Genomic DNA, 16,261 nt, shown 5'->3' with positions numbered 1-16,261 from the left:
AGGATTATCTTGGGGTATGTTGAAATTTACAAGATCTAATTAATTTTTAAAAGTCAGTCCATGTTTGGCAGTTACTTTGTGCTGGGGGTGGGGTGGGGGTGGGGTGGGGTGGGGGAGGGAAGCTGCAGGGAGGTGGAGGGCAATGGCAATGGGTAGTGTCACAAAATCAAGTAAACAACCATAACATGTTGTGTTGCAACTCCAGAAAGGTTAGGAATGATGATGGCCCAAAGGCAGCTGGCCTGCAGCTCCTTACGTGTAAGGACGGCCCTCCTGGAAGCCAGCCCCGGGGGCCCTGTGCCTTCTGTGTTGGGCCTCTTCCTAGGCCAGTTCTCTCAAAGGGTCTCTCTTGTGAGTTAATGGCTTGTTTAAAACCTAAATCTAACTTTAAAACTTTGTTTTAAGCCTTCTCATAGCCATGCAATTTTGAGAATAACAGGACTAGAAGAAAAACTTTGATATCTGTAGGAACTTCCTTGTTTTGCAAATGAGGAAACAGGCCCAATTTGCTCAAGGTCAACAACACGTTTCCAACAGATCAGACTGGAATCCAAATTCTGTTATATTTTTTTATTTTGTCATACCATTACTGCTCTTTGCTCCTTGTTGGGGGGTGGGGGGAGTTAAATTATGTCCCATCAAAGTACATATGTTGAAGTCCCAGCCTCCCAGTCCTACAGAATGTGACTTTATTTGGAAATAGGGTCATTACAGATGTAATGAGTTAAGTCATTGAAGTAGAGTGGGTTTCTAATCCAGTATGACTTGTGTCATTATTAAAAGGAAAAATTTGGGCACTGACATATATGCACAGACATGTGCACCAGGAGAGTGGCCTATGAAGATGAAGACAGAGGTCAAGATGATGCACCTATAAGCCAAGGAATGCCAAAGGTTGCCACCAGAGGCTAGGGGAGTGGCATGGAACAGATTCTCCCTCACAGCCTCAAAAAAGAACCAGCCCTGTGGGCACCCTGATCTCAGATTTGTAGCCTCCAGAACGGTGAAGTAATAAATTTCTATTATGTAAGTCACCCAGTTTTTAGTACTTTGAGCTATAGCCCTAGGAAACCAGCACACTCCCCTTTGTATGACCTTAAGTCATAGACTCGGGAAATTAATGATATCCTTGGTGTTATAGCCTCTCTGGTCATTCTAGTTTCCTCCTTCCTCATTTCCAATCGTATGTTAACATTGTGGATTATTAACATCATGAATGTTCATGATAAGGTGAAATATGAAAATGTGTGATAAAAAAACTTGGTAAAAGAGCATATTATCAAATTATATCTATGCAAATGACCTGAATACTCAAGGAATCTTCCACAAATTATATCACAGATGAAGGTTGTATTTATGCTTATGTACAAAGAAAAAGATTAGGAATATAATGAACATCTATAAACTACTTTATCTAACAGAGGACATACTCCATTCAAATTCACACAGAACATTCACAAAAATAGACCACATTTTGGTTACATTAAAAAAACCCTAACAAATTTAAAGAATAAAAATCACACAATATCTTCTCTCAGATGACAGTGGAATTAAACTAGATATTAATAACAGAAGGATAGCTGAAAAATCTGAAAATACTTGGAAATTAAACAAAACATAACACATGAGTTAGAAGAGAAATCTCCAGTGAAACTAAATAATATCTTGAACTAAATTAAAATAAGGATACAGCTCAATAAAAGTTTGTAGATGAAGTTTACAGTGAATGCATATATTGGCAAAGAAGAAAGATCTAAAGTCAATTACTTAAGCTTCTACCTTAGGAAACTAGGAAAAGAAGAACAAATTAAATCTAAAGTAACCAGAAGAAAAGAAAGACAAAAATTTGAGCAGAAATCAATGATACTTAAAACAGGAAATCAGTTGGGAATATCAACAAAACCCAAAGCCGGTACTTGGAAAAGATACATCAAATTAATCTAATTGTAACCAGGATAACTAAGGAAAAAAAAGGAGAGGACACATTACTAATATGAGAAAGTAAAGAGGGATATCACTGCAGATTCAATGGACATTAAAAGGATGATAAAGTAACATCAACAACCTAGTTGAAATGAACCAATTCCTTGAAAGACACAATCTGCCAAAATTTATGTAAGAAGAGATACACCATCTGAATAAGTGTACATCTACTAAAGAAATGAACTCAACATTGAATAATCTTCCAAAAAAGAAAGGACCGAATCCAGCTGAGTTCACTTGTGAATTCTACCAAACATTTAAGGGAGAAAATTATACCAGTTCCCCCTATCTCTTTCAGACGATAGGAGCAGAGAGAATATCTCCTCATTCATTCTGTGAGGACAACATTACTCTAATGCCAAAACCTGACAATGATATAAGAAAAGAAGGCTACAGACCAATATCTCATTAATATAGATGCAAAAATCCTCAACAAAACATCAGCAAATCGAGTCCAATAATGTATAAAAAGAATTATACACAATGACCAAATTATACCAGATATTCAAAGCTGGTTCAACATTTGAAAATCAATTAATGTAATTCATCACATTAACAGGCTAAGGAGGAAAAAAAAATTTGATCAGATGAAGGAAAAACATTTGAGAAATTGCAGCACAATTCAGAATAAAAACTCTCAGTAAGCTAGGAATAGAGATGAATTTCCTCAACTTGATAAAAAAAAATCTACAAAAACCAAAAAACAAAACTCTACAGCTTATTTCATACATTATGAAGAGGAATGCGAACCTTTCCCACTAAAAGTAGGAGCAATGCAAGAATGTCCCCCTCACCTCTGCTTTTCAATGTCATACTGAAATTTCTAGCTAATGCAATAAGAGAAGGAAAAGAAATAAAAGATACACAGATTGAGAAGGAAGAAATAAAAATGTCTTTGTTTACAGATGACATGATAATTTATGTAGAAAATCCAAAAGAATCAAACCAAGAAAACTCCTTGAACTAACAAGCAATTATGGCAAGGCTACAGGATACAAGGTAAATATACAAAAATCAATTGCTTTGCTATATAGCAGCAATGAACAAGGGGAATTCGAAATTAAAAAACAATGGCACTGAGATTAATACTACAAAAAATGAAATAGGTATAAATATGGCAAAGTATGTACACGATCTATATGAGGAAAACTACATAAATGGAGAGATATACTCCATGTTCACGGACAGGAAGAGTTAATACTGTCAAATTCTCAGTTTTCCTCAACTTGATCTGTAGATTCACTGCAATCTCAAACAAAATCCTGGTAAGTTATTTTGTGGATAATGACAAACTGATTTTAAAGTTCATATGGAGAGGCAAAATGTCTAGACTCTCTGGCTTTAAGACTTCCTATAGAGCTACATAAATCAAAACAGTGTGGTATTGGTGGAAGAATAGATAAATAGATCAATGGAGCAGAATAGAGAGCTTAGAAACAGACCCACATAAATATAGCCAACTGATCTTTGACAAAGGAGCAAAAGCAGTATAATGGAGTGAAGATAGTTTTTCAACAATGGTGCTGGAAAAGTTGGGCATAAACACACACAAATGAAACTAGACACAGACCTTACACATTTTATAAAAATTAACTCAAAATGGATAACAGACCTAAATGTAAAATGCAAAACTATAAAACTCCAGTAGATAATATAGGAGAAAACCTAGATGACCTAGATGACTTATGGTGATGACTTTTTAAATATAACACCAAAAGCATGATCCATGAAAGAAATAATTGGTAGATGAACTTCATTAGAATTAACACTATCAAGAGAATGAGAAGACAAGCCACAGAGGGAAAATACTTGCAAACAAAACACACATGATAAAGGAGTGTTATTCAAAACATACAAAGAACTCTCAAAACTCAACAATAAGAAAACAAACAACCTAATTTAAAAATGGACCAAAGACCTTAACATTTATGTCATCAAAGAAGATATACAGAGGACAAATAAGTGCATGCAAAGATGCTCCATATCATATGTCATCAGGAAAACTCAAAAGAATAAACTACTAACCACTACCTATTAGAATGGCCCAAATCCAGAACACTGGTAATACTGGTGAAGATGTGGAACAAAGGAATCTCATTCATTGCTGGTAGGAATGAAAAATGGTACAACTAACCCTGGCCTCTGTGGTTCAGGAGATTGAGTACCAGCCTGTGAACCAAAGGGTCGCTGGTTTGATTCCTAGTCCGGGCGCATGCTTGGGTTGCAGGCCAGGTGCCCAGCTAGGGGTGCAAGAGAAGCAACCACAGATTGATGTTTCTCTCTCTTCCTCCCTTCCCCTCTCTCTAAAAATAAATACAATCTTTTTTAAAAAATGGTACAATTATTTTGGAAGACAGTTTGGTAGTTTTTTACAAAACTGAGCATACTCTTACCAGATGATCCAGCAATAGTGCTCTGTGGTATTTACCCAACAGATTAAAAAACTTATGTCCACATCAAAACCTGCACATGGATATTTATTCATCATTGCCAAAACTTGGAACCATCTAAGATGTCCTGCAGTAGGTGAATAAATAAATAAACTCACAGTAAAGAAATGTTATAGCTTGAGTATCAGCAGAGGTCCCCAGGCTTCCGGATCTTCCATTCTTACCAAAATGTACATCACATCAATAACTTAAAGTAAGTTTTAAATGTTTTGGAATTTTTGTTGCTTTTCTTTTTTTCAGACTGTGGTTTTCCTATGGTTTTTAAGAAATTTGAGAGTTAATGTACCACTTACTAAGTCCCCACGTCAAAACCACTCATGATAACTATCAAGGTGACTGGCAAATCCTAGTCACATATCAGTGGTTCAGGGAGATCCGGAAGCCAGAATATCTGAGTTTGAATCACAGATCCACTCTCATAGATTTGTCAACTTGAGTAAGACGTTTAATCCTTCTGGACCTAAGTTTCCTTCAATGAAATGAAAATTTTTCCTTCATTGAAAATGAGTGTAATACAATTGACCTCATAGGGTGGTTGAAAGAATTAAATGACTTAAGATATGTAAAACACCTAAAATTGGGATTAGCATATAATAAGTTCTAAGTGTTAGTCATTTTTATCTTCTCTTGGCACTACTTTACACTTTACCTCCCATATTTTGTCCAGGGGGGCAATATAAGTGTGAAAAAACTTTTTTTTTTAAGAGGGGAAAATTGAGATAGGCATGACTTGAAGATACATGGAGAAGGGCAATTGGAAGAGGAGCTCTACTGATATGCTGGGATTTTCTTCAACTTTGCCTGTATCAGACCCAGTTGAGAATTTTCTCTTACTGATAGAAAGTCAACATACAGGGGCCAGCGCAAGTAATGTCCCTTTTTTTAACTACAGAATCTTTTATTACAAAATCATAAGCATGTAATTCTGTAACATAACAATATTACACTCAAGCACACCATATGAAATTTTAAGTGAAATGTTCAAAATAAAATTATAAATTATTACACCCATATTATTACCTTACCAACCACACTCAAGCAGGCAATACTTCTGCCAGACCCTGTATATGAGCTTGCCCAAATTGTCATTTTGATTAGTTAGGGTGTATTTTTGGTCTGATTTATTTAGCACTTGTAACTCACCTTTGTTTTATGAGTTTTTAAAAACTGAGATGTGTAAATGCACCCATATTTTAACCTCCTGTTGAAAAATAAACATCCACCTTTAAATTACAGTGGATTGTTTATGTATGCTCTTTTGTGTGGAACTAACACTGTGTAAAAATCAATTAAACAAATATGGCCCCTGCCCTCAGAAGTGCACAAATATGAAAAGAAACAGAGGTGCATACACTTTCCTAGAGTCTATACTTTGGCAAAACACAACCAGGAAACATTGATCAAATACTTACAAGACACAAAAGCATTACAGTTAATAATTTTCATGTTTGGGCTCAGTGATATCTAAGTGGGAACTTAGTTGAAAAATCAGTAGAGTCGTAAAAATTAGTAACATTTATAAGCAAATGTATTGGTCACTTTGGTAAATTGATCACATACATATATGAAGTCTCTTGAGAAAACACTGATATAAGTACCCGTGTGTATATTTATAACTTTTTTTAAGAAAAGAGACAGGAGTTCCCAGAACAGCTGTTGTAGTAAGAACATGCCTTGTAGTTACTGATTACTGGTCTGACCTCAGGCAATGTTCTGTCGCCACCTCCATATGCCTCGTTTATCCCTTGTTTACAGGACATTTGGCAGGATTAATCTCCAGTCACTCTTTCTGGGTTCTTCCCTTGCTCTCTGTGTCCCGGCGTGGCCTTCAGTTAGTCTCCACACTCATTTAACAGGATTTAGCTCTGCCTTGGCCCCTTGAGTCTTATTTTGTGGGGCAGGGGTTGAAGAATAGATCCATTCTATGGCATATGCAATAGGGTGCAATAGTGCAGTCATTGAGCCTGACATTTCTCAATATTTGTTCTAGCAGAGATAGGGAAGTAGAGCTGATCTCTTGCTCCAGAGGACTGAAAACCATTTTGTCAACAGAGAACAATGAATCTACTCATCTTCAGGTCTGAAGGGCAGCAGGTTTGCAGCCCAGTTAACTCCAGACTTTCTTCGCTCATTCCCTTGGCAAATTGGCTTCTTCAAGTTTAATCTCAAGGATTGATGAAGTTCCCTCTCTTCCCCTGAGTTTATCCTGCACCTGCTACAGATCTTCATAGTGGCTAACATTGGGTTACCAGCCTGTCTCTTCATCTGTCTATCCGAGCCATCTACCACAGTGCTTGGCATATAAAAGACAGTAAATGTCAACAGAACAAAAGCCAATGGGAGCAAATTGGCTCTGCCTTCTTTCTGCTACTTGTAATGTCGGCCAGAATACTAAATGGCCTAATAATCCAGGGGGTAGGGAGAGCCACTGTGGTCACAAAAGTTAAAGATTTGTGTTGATTTATTGACTACCACTTAAGTATCATCAATATTTGATGGGATGATTTAGGGGCTATGAGATAGTGTAGTCTGGTGGGTAAGAATGCAGATGCTGGAGCAGGCTTCCTTGGCTTAAGTTTTGACTCTGCCATTTAGTAGCTGTGTGATCTTGGGCAGGTTCCTTAACCTTTCTGTGCCTGAGTTTCCTCATTTGTAAAACAGGGCTTATAATAGTATCTACCTTGTGTTGGTCTTGTGAGAATTAGATGAGTTAATATTTGTCAAGTATTTAGAACTTGTCCAAGGTATAGAGATGCTTGATCAATATTTGTTAATGAATAAAATTATTATTTAACAGTTTATTGTTAAGGTGATACTTAGAGACTCCTTTATTTTTGCAAAAAAAAAATTAATGTGTTATATTCCTATTAGGAGGAAGGCAGTAAGACATGTTTGAGGGGCAGTGTTCCCAACTAGCTTTTCATCTAGGCCTTCTCAGTGAGCCGTGACGCATCCCCAAATGCTGCCGCCTGTGTATCCCTGCATCTTCTCAATCATTTCTTCCTGGTATTTACCCATTTCCTTTTCTGCTCGGCGAGATTTGGCTTTGCAGATCTTCTTGTGGTCTTTGTCTAGCTTTAGTCTAGTGATAACCACCTTGCTGGGGTGAACGTCCACGTGAACAGTTGTGCCATTAGCTTTCGCCCACTGCACTCATTCAGTGTAGATGACATATCTCTCCCTGGGAGCCTGGACTACTTTGCCAGTTTGCTGCCCTTTGTAATGCCCTCACACAACCTGAATTTCATCATCCTTTCATGGGCATGGTTGGGCATGGATCAAATACTGTACTTCTGTCTCAGTCCTTTGGAAAGAGGAGAAGACATAATCTCCCTGAGAATGAGGGAAGGTGCATTAAAATGCCTTTTACAGTTCCTCCGGTCAGAAGTCACAAGGGGATTGAACTTCATTTTGACCACTGGCACGTCTATGATGTCCACAAAAATGGCCACATACTCTTTTCTTCTTCTTCTTTTCTTTGCTTAATTTTATGTTCTGGTTAGGCTAGGTATTGAAAAGTATTACTCTCTGGGTTGTTGCTAATTTTAATAAATTCCCATTCTGATAACATATTCAACATTAGAAGAGTTAATACAAATTAAGAACTTTGAACAGCACCTGACACAAATGATCAATAAATATTAGCTAGTATTATATTATTATTCATTTAGCAAATATTTTTTGAGCATCTCCTATATGCTAGGCACCAGAGATACATCAGGGGACAAAATAGGCAAAATGCTGCCCTCATGGAATCAACATTCTAATGGGGCAAACAGCAAATAAAGTAGAACATGTAAAAATGTGTGCCATATTTTATAGATATTAAGACAGTTTCTTTTTATGGGTCAATGTCTCAAAAATTGAGATGCATCTTAAAACTGATAGCGTTTTATAATTATAATTGCTGGCATTTTCTCTTTTATGTCTAAAATGATGAGACAGGTTTTGATCCCTGGCAGCTTAGACTTGAAGTAATGCGAGAGCATGTGAGATACAACCCTAGATGTGGACGGGAGGAGCAGGGAGGAGGGCAGGGAAGGTTTGCAACCTAATTATGGTATCCCTCTGTGTCTTTTTACATTCACGTATTTTGGAAGTCAAAGGCCACAATTTTTAAATAAAATCATAATTTCAAAGCATTATTAGTGCAAACAGCAATGTGCTATCCTGGAGGATGAGATCATGGGATTGGGATTCAGTGGCACCTTTATCGGCACAAGTGTTTTTGATTTGGGTGTTTTTTTGTTTTTGTTTTTTTTGAGGTAACCTATTATCTTCCTTTTTAAAAATTAAGGTACAATTTACAAACAGTAAAATGCACTTTTTTTGGTGTATAGTACTGAAGTTTTTGCAAATGTATTCAATCATATAACCAGATAGGGAAGAATTCCTTCATACTCCAAAATTCCCATATGTGACCATCTCTTTCTCCATCCCCAGCCCCTGCAAAACCACTGATCTGTTTACTATCCTTGTAATCCTGCCTTTTCCAGAATGTCCTGTAGATGAAATTATACTGCCTGGAGACTTTTGAGTCAGGCTTCTTTCATTTAGCCTAATGCATGTGAGACTTATTCATGTTGATATGTATATGGGTAGTACATTCCTCTTTATTGTGGAATAATGTTCCATTATATGAATGTACCATGATTTGTTTATTCATCCAGGAATTGAAGGATATTTACTGTTTTTGACAGTTATGAATAAAGCCACTATACACATTCACATACAGGTTTTTATATGAGCATAAGTTTTTATTTCTTTCCCTAGGAGTGGAATGTCTTTTCTTAGGGTTGTATGTTAAGTATATGTCTAACTTCTTTTTTTATCCTCACCTGAGGACATGCTTATTGGTTTTTAGAGAGAGGGGAAGGGCTTGAGATGGGACTGCACTTGACATGTTCCAGGCATAACCAGGCAAATAGACTGCAGTGAGCAAAGCAGAGGTTGCAGGAGATGCAGTAGCAGAGAAAGTGTTCCAGTCTCACTATCGAGAGGACTAAATAGGACTACTGGGGTAACACAGGACAATTCGTTTCACCGCCCCAGACTGGGTCTCTAATCCCAACCTGCCATCTATGAATGCCTTTGGACATGAAGGGGTGCAAGCGTGCGTCTGCATCTGTACTGACCCAAAACCAAATAAACGTGAAAAGCTGTGTGCGGCTGGTGGTGTCAGCTAGGTCACTCAACTCTGCAGCAGTTGGGCACAGACCAGAGGGACAAACAGAGATGCAGATAAAACTTAAGGGGCTGTCCGTCTGGTTGAGTCCATACCAGCTGGGGCTCTGGCGGGGAAGGCCCTGCAGCTGCCCCTGGGAAATAAGCCCTCCCCTCGGGGAATTTACACATACCTTGCCTCATCTCACCCAGGAGCCTTCAAACCTGGCTGCTCCCATGGCCCTCATCTGAGAGTCCTGCAGAGGGATGATGTGAGGGAACAATGATTTAAGTGGTTAAGGCTCTAGGACCCTGATAGGTTTTATAAGAGAAGTTTAAAAACTACTAACTTATTATTTTAAAATATTTCACTCTTGGTTTGACCAGTGAGGCTCAGCTGGTTGGGCATCATCCTGAAAAGCCAAGTGTTGCTGGTTTGATTCCCAGTCAGGGCACAGGCACAGGTTGTGGGTGCCTGGGTTGCAGGTTCAGTTCCCAGTCAGGGCACGTGCAGGAGGCCGCCTACTGATATTTGTCTCTCCTGCTGATGTTTCTCTTCCTCTCTTTCTCCCTCCCTTCCCTCTCTCTGAAAAATAAATTAAATCTTTTTTTAAAGATCTCACTCTTGTTCTAGAAGTTATTTCTAGAATGGTAGACAGCTGCATTATGGGGCCTGTCTTAAGCAAGTGTAACAGGGGTGAACTTGCCAGCCACAGATTGTCACCACATGGATGGACGTCCTCTGGGCCGATTGGACTGAATCCCACCTGGGCACCGGGTTTCCCCACCCAGGCTAAGGCAGCCTCCCTCTTTCCTTCTCCCCTCTCCCTGCTCCATGCACTGGGCACACCTTCTGTATCCAGAGCACAGTGAGTGTTCTTGGCTGTTGAAGGCCTGGTCCTCTAAGTTCAGTCTCCAGGCGGGAAGTCTTCTGTAGGAGGGTTAGGGGAAGGGAAGGAGAGCCACAGAGTCCCTGGCTTCTCTTCCCCTGTCCATCTCCCACTCTTAATCCCTCCTCGGGGCAGGCTGGTTTGCTTCTTTCCTTTTTTGCCGTTCCTTGCTGTCCCCTCTGCCCGGCATGCCTAGTCCCCCAGCCATCCACAGGACGCGTTCTCTCTCTTTATTTCCATCTCCCGTTACATGCCACAGTCTGGGGGCCGTGCCGATGACTGTGCACAAAATACCTCCCCTTCTAATCCCGCACCCTGCTTTGTTTTTCTTTTGACATTGATGCCTCCTAACGTATGTTTTTTCATTCATTGCTTTTCTTCCCCCATAGGAGTATCAGTTCCATGAAGGTAGGGGCTTGATGAGTTTATTAATGAAAGAGCTGTATGTGATAAGTAGGCACAATGCCCCACCTTTCCAGGTTTGACTTGGTTCAAAAAACCTGAATTCTATTATCTTGTCTTATTCTTAAAAAATATATATATATATTTATTTTCAGAGAGGGGAGAAGGGAGGGAGAAAGAGAGGGAGAGAAATGTCAATGTGTAAAAGAAACATCAGTCAGTACCCTCTCGCACACCCCCAACTGGGGACCTGGCCCCCAACCGAGGCATGTGCTCTTACAGGGTATTGAACTGATGTACTTTCATTTCACAGACTGGTACTCAATCCACTCAGCCACACCAGCCAGGGCTTGTCTCATTCTTTTTTATTCTCTCTCTGCCAGTCCTCCAACTAAGAGGCGAATGTACCTGTGGCCCCATTCTCAAACACTAGAAACCCCATTGTGTTTCATCATTGTTTTGGCAAGTGTTTTGAGAGAACTTGATGTTCTCAGGATGGGATTGTTCACTGCAGTTTGGCTCCCATCAATGGATCTCCCCCTTCCGTAGATCCCAGCAGTGAATCTGAATAAAGTTTGCAGAGTTGCATCACCTCTGGCACTTGTTTCCAGGCAGAATATTAGAGGGGTGGACTTGAGTTCTCACTGGGGGATGGCAGCAACAAACCCTTTAACCTTTCAATCATTTGATGCCTCTTGGCTGAGAGAATTCTTCAAAACTGCGGACCCATGGAGATCCACTCAGGAGATTCTACAGCACAGAAGCGGGGCTCAGTTCCTACCTTGTCTGGAAGGAAGACCCTGTATCACCCACTAAAGCACAGGGCAGAGGATCCTTAAGTTTGTGCTGTGCTACCAGGAGATGCTCTTAATGGAAAGCCCTGTCTTGTGGCCCAGAGCTCTCACAGCGGAGGGAAATGTAAGTCTAGCAAAAAGCTAAAGGCTGGGTCTCCTGAGCTCAGGAGTCCCAAAAAGGTCAGGAAGAGAGAGAAAGGTTATATAATTCATGTCATTATTAAACGATCCCTTTAATCAGTTTCTCACAGATCAGCCTTGATGGGAAGAGAATCTTTTCCTCTTTCTCTTTCTATATATACATTATATCCTCCTCTTATTTATAGAACTAATTACACCTTTACCAGAAACACTGAGCTCCCATTTCAGGCACCACCATCCAGAACATCTTTCCAAGAGGGACAAGGAATTAAATGTAAGAGTTGACTAGTTATGGGACCTTTGAGGAAGTTACAAAAAAACAAAACAAAACAATTTGCTTGGCTTGGAAAATAAAAAGTGGATCCTTTCTTGAATGCATGAATGATTCACTGTGCAGCAAAACAATCTGTTTTGCTACATCTTTTTTTTTTTTTTTTTTAAGTATAGAAGTTATTTACTTATTTATTTTACACTTAGCACATCCTGAATTCGTAGGAAATGGGTTCCAGCAGTCCAGGCTCCTTTCCATCGGTTCTCACACAGTGTGTGTCTCTGGGCAGAGCCGGCTGGCACTTTAGTTGAACCCAGGTACCTTTCTCTTTGGCTTCCTTCTTTTTCTGATTATTTTCCTTCACATGTTTCAGGAAGCTATCTTGGCTCATAAGAGTACTTAATATGCTCAATACCTTCATTAATTCTCTTGGTAAGAATCTTGCTCTTTCTTCTTTATAACAATGCCCAACACGTGTGGGGTGATATTGAAGACTCTTCCAGTTTTTCCCTGGGGACATTTGAGGGGCATTTTTTGAACAGTGCCCATTCCCTAATGTTTACAAATACTAGCTTGTAGATTTGCATGTATGCAGCTAAAGGAATAACTCAATGTTTTCTGAAAGGCCTAGAGAAGCCCTGGCCACTGTTGCTCAGTTGGTGGGAGCATTGTCCATAAACTGAAAGGTCATGGGTTTGATCCTGGTCACAGACCTAGGTTACAGGTTTGGTCCCCTGTCAGGGCGCGTATGGATGTTTCTCACATCGATGTTTCTCATCCTCTCTCTCCTTCCCTTCCCCACTCTCTAAAGACAATAAGCATGTTCTTGGGTGAGGATGAAAAAATAAATATATAAAAATAAAAGACCTACAGAACATACAGTGGGTGCCTCTCCTCTTTTGCCTTGTGTTAGTCATTTTGGAGAATTACTAGAAGATGGTGGTTTAGGCTGAAAAAAAATGCTACATCTGTTCTTGAAAGCAGCTATTGAAAAATGCTGAAACAGGTGATTGAGTGCTGTGTTAAAATAGGACAGATAGAGACCCATGTTTGCAGGATGATTTCAAACTGATGACTTTCCAGGATTATTCCGATCCCCAGTATGCAGAGGGTTCTGAGATCCAGGTTAGAAGTTAAAATGGGAGTTTTATTGACAGACACTTTTGATTGTGGTCTATGGGGTTGCAGCAGGAAACACATGCTGCATACAAACTAGCAACTTGAAGACAGTTTAATAAAGGAAACATAGGTGTTCTGGCATATAATAATTTGTTTTGGATCTGTTGTGGTTCTGAGGGTTGACTGAGAATAGCTGAGCTTGCTTGTGAGTTCTCATGCAGTCATAGCTATCTTGGTGTGGTATAATCGGAAGGCTCACATGGGCTGGACATCCCAGATGGCTTCCTCACCGACCTGCCTGGCACGTCAGTGCTTCCCTAGGCTCTTCTCTCTCCAGTGGAGTAAGCTGGATTTTTTTACATGAAGGCCAGGGTCCCAAGAGCAGGAAGCAGAAGCTGGTATATCAGTTAAGGACTATATCCAGAATTGGCACAGTGCATTTTCCCCAACTTCCATTGGTCAAAGCAGTCCCAGGGTGTGCCCAGGTTTAAGAGGGTGGAGGAGCAGACTCCAGCTCTCAATGGAGAAATGGCAAGGCCACATTGTTTAAGAGCATGCAGACTGGGACTATAGTTGCAGCCATCTCGGGAGACTCAGGGTGTGAGCAGGGATTGGGGAAATCAACAGGGGAGCTGTCCCCACTGAGGCCTGAAGGAGCAAGGGGGAGAAATAATGACAAGAACCTAGAGAGAACAGTTGTGTGGAGACAGCCTCCTGATAGTAGTTGTGATCTTCAGAAATACAATCCAACCAGAAGGGAACCAGAGGAATAATTATTCAACCTGTACATACCCTTCCCCTCACTTCAAATCTTCTGCCAGTGACCCACAATGGCCAAGGGATCCCATTGATAGGAGTCCATGCAGGTCAGCCTCCTGGGGCACAGAGAAAGGTGGGAAGGGCAGAGAATGGTTCTGAAGAGACAAAGGGAAGATGTTACCAGTGGACGAGAAAATACCTAGGAGATGGTCAAGAAATATCTAGGAATCTGTGGGAAAGACTACGCTTCAGGACCAAAATTACTCCCCTTGGGACTGGAAGGAAATTGCCTAATTTTGAGCAGCTTGAAAGATTTTCTAAAGGTCCTGGTGGGTTGGAAAACAGTTTAAGCCTAGCTTTGGGCAAGAGGATGCTGCTACAGCTATAACTTATTCATAAACATAACCTGGCCAGACCCCTCTGCCTTTCTCTAGCCTCATTGTCTACTATTCCCTTCTTATTCACAGTGCCCACCACTTGCTCTCAAGCCTGTTAAGACTTTCAGAATGTCAGTTTCACAGTAGGTCCCTCCCTCCCTCCCTCCCTTCTTCTGGACAAATCCTTATCTTTGCAACTCAACGCAGCCTCTTCAGGGAAGGCTCCTTCATTATCTGTCCTTACTTTGTGCTATTCTTCCTGCACTTCTCTGTGGCAGTTATCCTAATAGCAATTTAAATATCTGTTTGTGGAATGATTTGTTTAATGCCTATCTCAGTCACTAGACTCCAGCTCCCTGAGAGCAGGGCCTGTATCTTCTTGAACCTTACAGCCCTGGAACTTCAAACATTGCTTAACACATAAAAGGCATTCAGTAACTATATGTAAATCTATTAGTGAATGAATATGGTAGACAAGTCAGCAATGATTTCCATACAGGTGGTCTTTTGGTGTGTGTGTGTTTTTTAAAATGTGTTTTCAGCTATAGCCACTGTTCAGCTATCTTTTGTTGGAGGTAAGACATAGATGAGGATGAAGAATTGGGAAAACAAGTTTTGATGCCAGGAGCTGAGTTAGTTAGCAAGTGTTAAGCAGCTATCAAAACACAGTCAACTAAGGAACAACCTCAATGTCCATCAGCTCATGAATTAGTGAACAAAATGAGCTATATTTATATAATGGAATATTATTCAGCTGTACAAGGAATGAAGCGCTGACACATGCTACGTGATGGATGAAACTTGAGGATATTATGCTAAATGAAAGAAGTCAGACACAAAAGGCCATGTATTGTACTGTTTCATTCAAAGGAAATGTCCCCAATAGACAAATCCATAGAGAGAAAAAGTAGATGAGCGGTTGCCAGGGGCAGTGAGGTGGTGGAGAGTGGGCAGTGACCGCTAATAAGCACAGGGTTCTTTTTGGAGTGATGACAGAGTTGTGGAGTTTGGTAGCGGTGAGGATTGTACAACCTTGTGAATATGCTAAAAATGAGTGAATGGTACTCTTGGAAAAGATGAATTTTATGGTATGTGAATTATATCTCAATTTTTAAAAACACAGTCAACATATATCATTACACAAATAATGAAAAATTCTGATCTAGAGACAGGCTGAGGGATTGGAGCATGGTTAGACTTTAGATTATTCTGGACGTCAGAATGGCGAGAACACAGAATTATTTCCTAAGAATCTAGGCTTATGTGTTAGGTGGCTCCCTCCGTATGCACAGAGGACACCTGTTCTTGATGAATGTGGAAATGGGGCAGGATGGAGGGTTTAGCCATGCACAAGGGAAGAACACCAAGTTCTGACTGAAGAAAAGTGACTATGACAATCACGGTTTCACTGGTTATGCAAAGCACAAAACAAACAGGATGGTGTTATTTGCCAGACTTCAGGAGAGAAGTGGCCAGCAGTCACTTCAATCAGCAAATAGGTGAAAGTTTTTTTTCCTTTTTTAACCATTTGCATGTGAAGCAAATGGCTGAGACATCAACTGGTCTTCCCTTCTAAGCATGAGAAAAACATCAGATGAATGCAAATTGCAAATTGAGGAATATTCTGTATCAAAACTGCTAAGGTCTTAAAAAATAAGGAAAGTTTGGGCAACTCTCATTGATCAGAGGAAATTATCTAAGATCAGACTAGAGTCAGGAGACATGACCACTAAGTGTAATGTGTATCTGGATAGGATCCTGGAACAGAAAAAAAAAGGATAGTGGAAAAACTAGGGAGATCCAAATAAAATGTGGAATTTATTTAATATTAATAAGACAATGTTTATTTCTTAGTTGTGACTAAAAATGTACCATAGTGGCATAGATGTGAAAAATAGAGAAAAATTGAATG

The 16,261-nt window shown here is 39.9% G+C and overlaps 1 pseudogene; it reads right to left on the bottom strand.

Annotated features, from left to right (window-relative positions):
- Positions 1-7,367: 7,367 nt before the first annotated feature.
- Positions 7,368-7,843, bottom strand: LOC129075127 (60S ribosomal protein L26-like 1; annotated as a pseudogene).
- Positions 7,844-16,261: the final 8,418 nt, after the last annotated feature.

The sequence above is a fragment of the Pteronotus mesoamericanus genome, unplaced genomic scaffold, assembly GCF_021234165.1.
Source record: "Pteronotus mesoamericanus isolate MK-2021 breed Mesoamerican mustached bat unplaced genomic scaffold, CSHL_Meso_final contig_52, whole genome shotgun sequence".
Lineage (NCBI taxonomy): Eukaryota > Metazoa > Chordata > Mammalia > Chiroptera > Mormoopidae > Pteronotus > Pteronotus mesoamericanus.
Note: the sequence above shows the minus strand (reverse complement) of the source record. Positions and strands in the feature narration are given on the sequence as shown.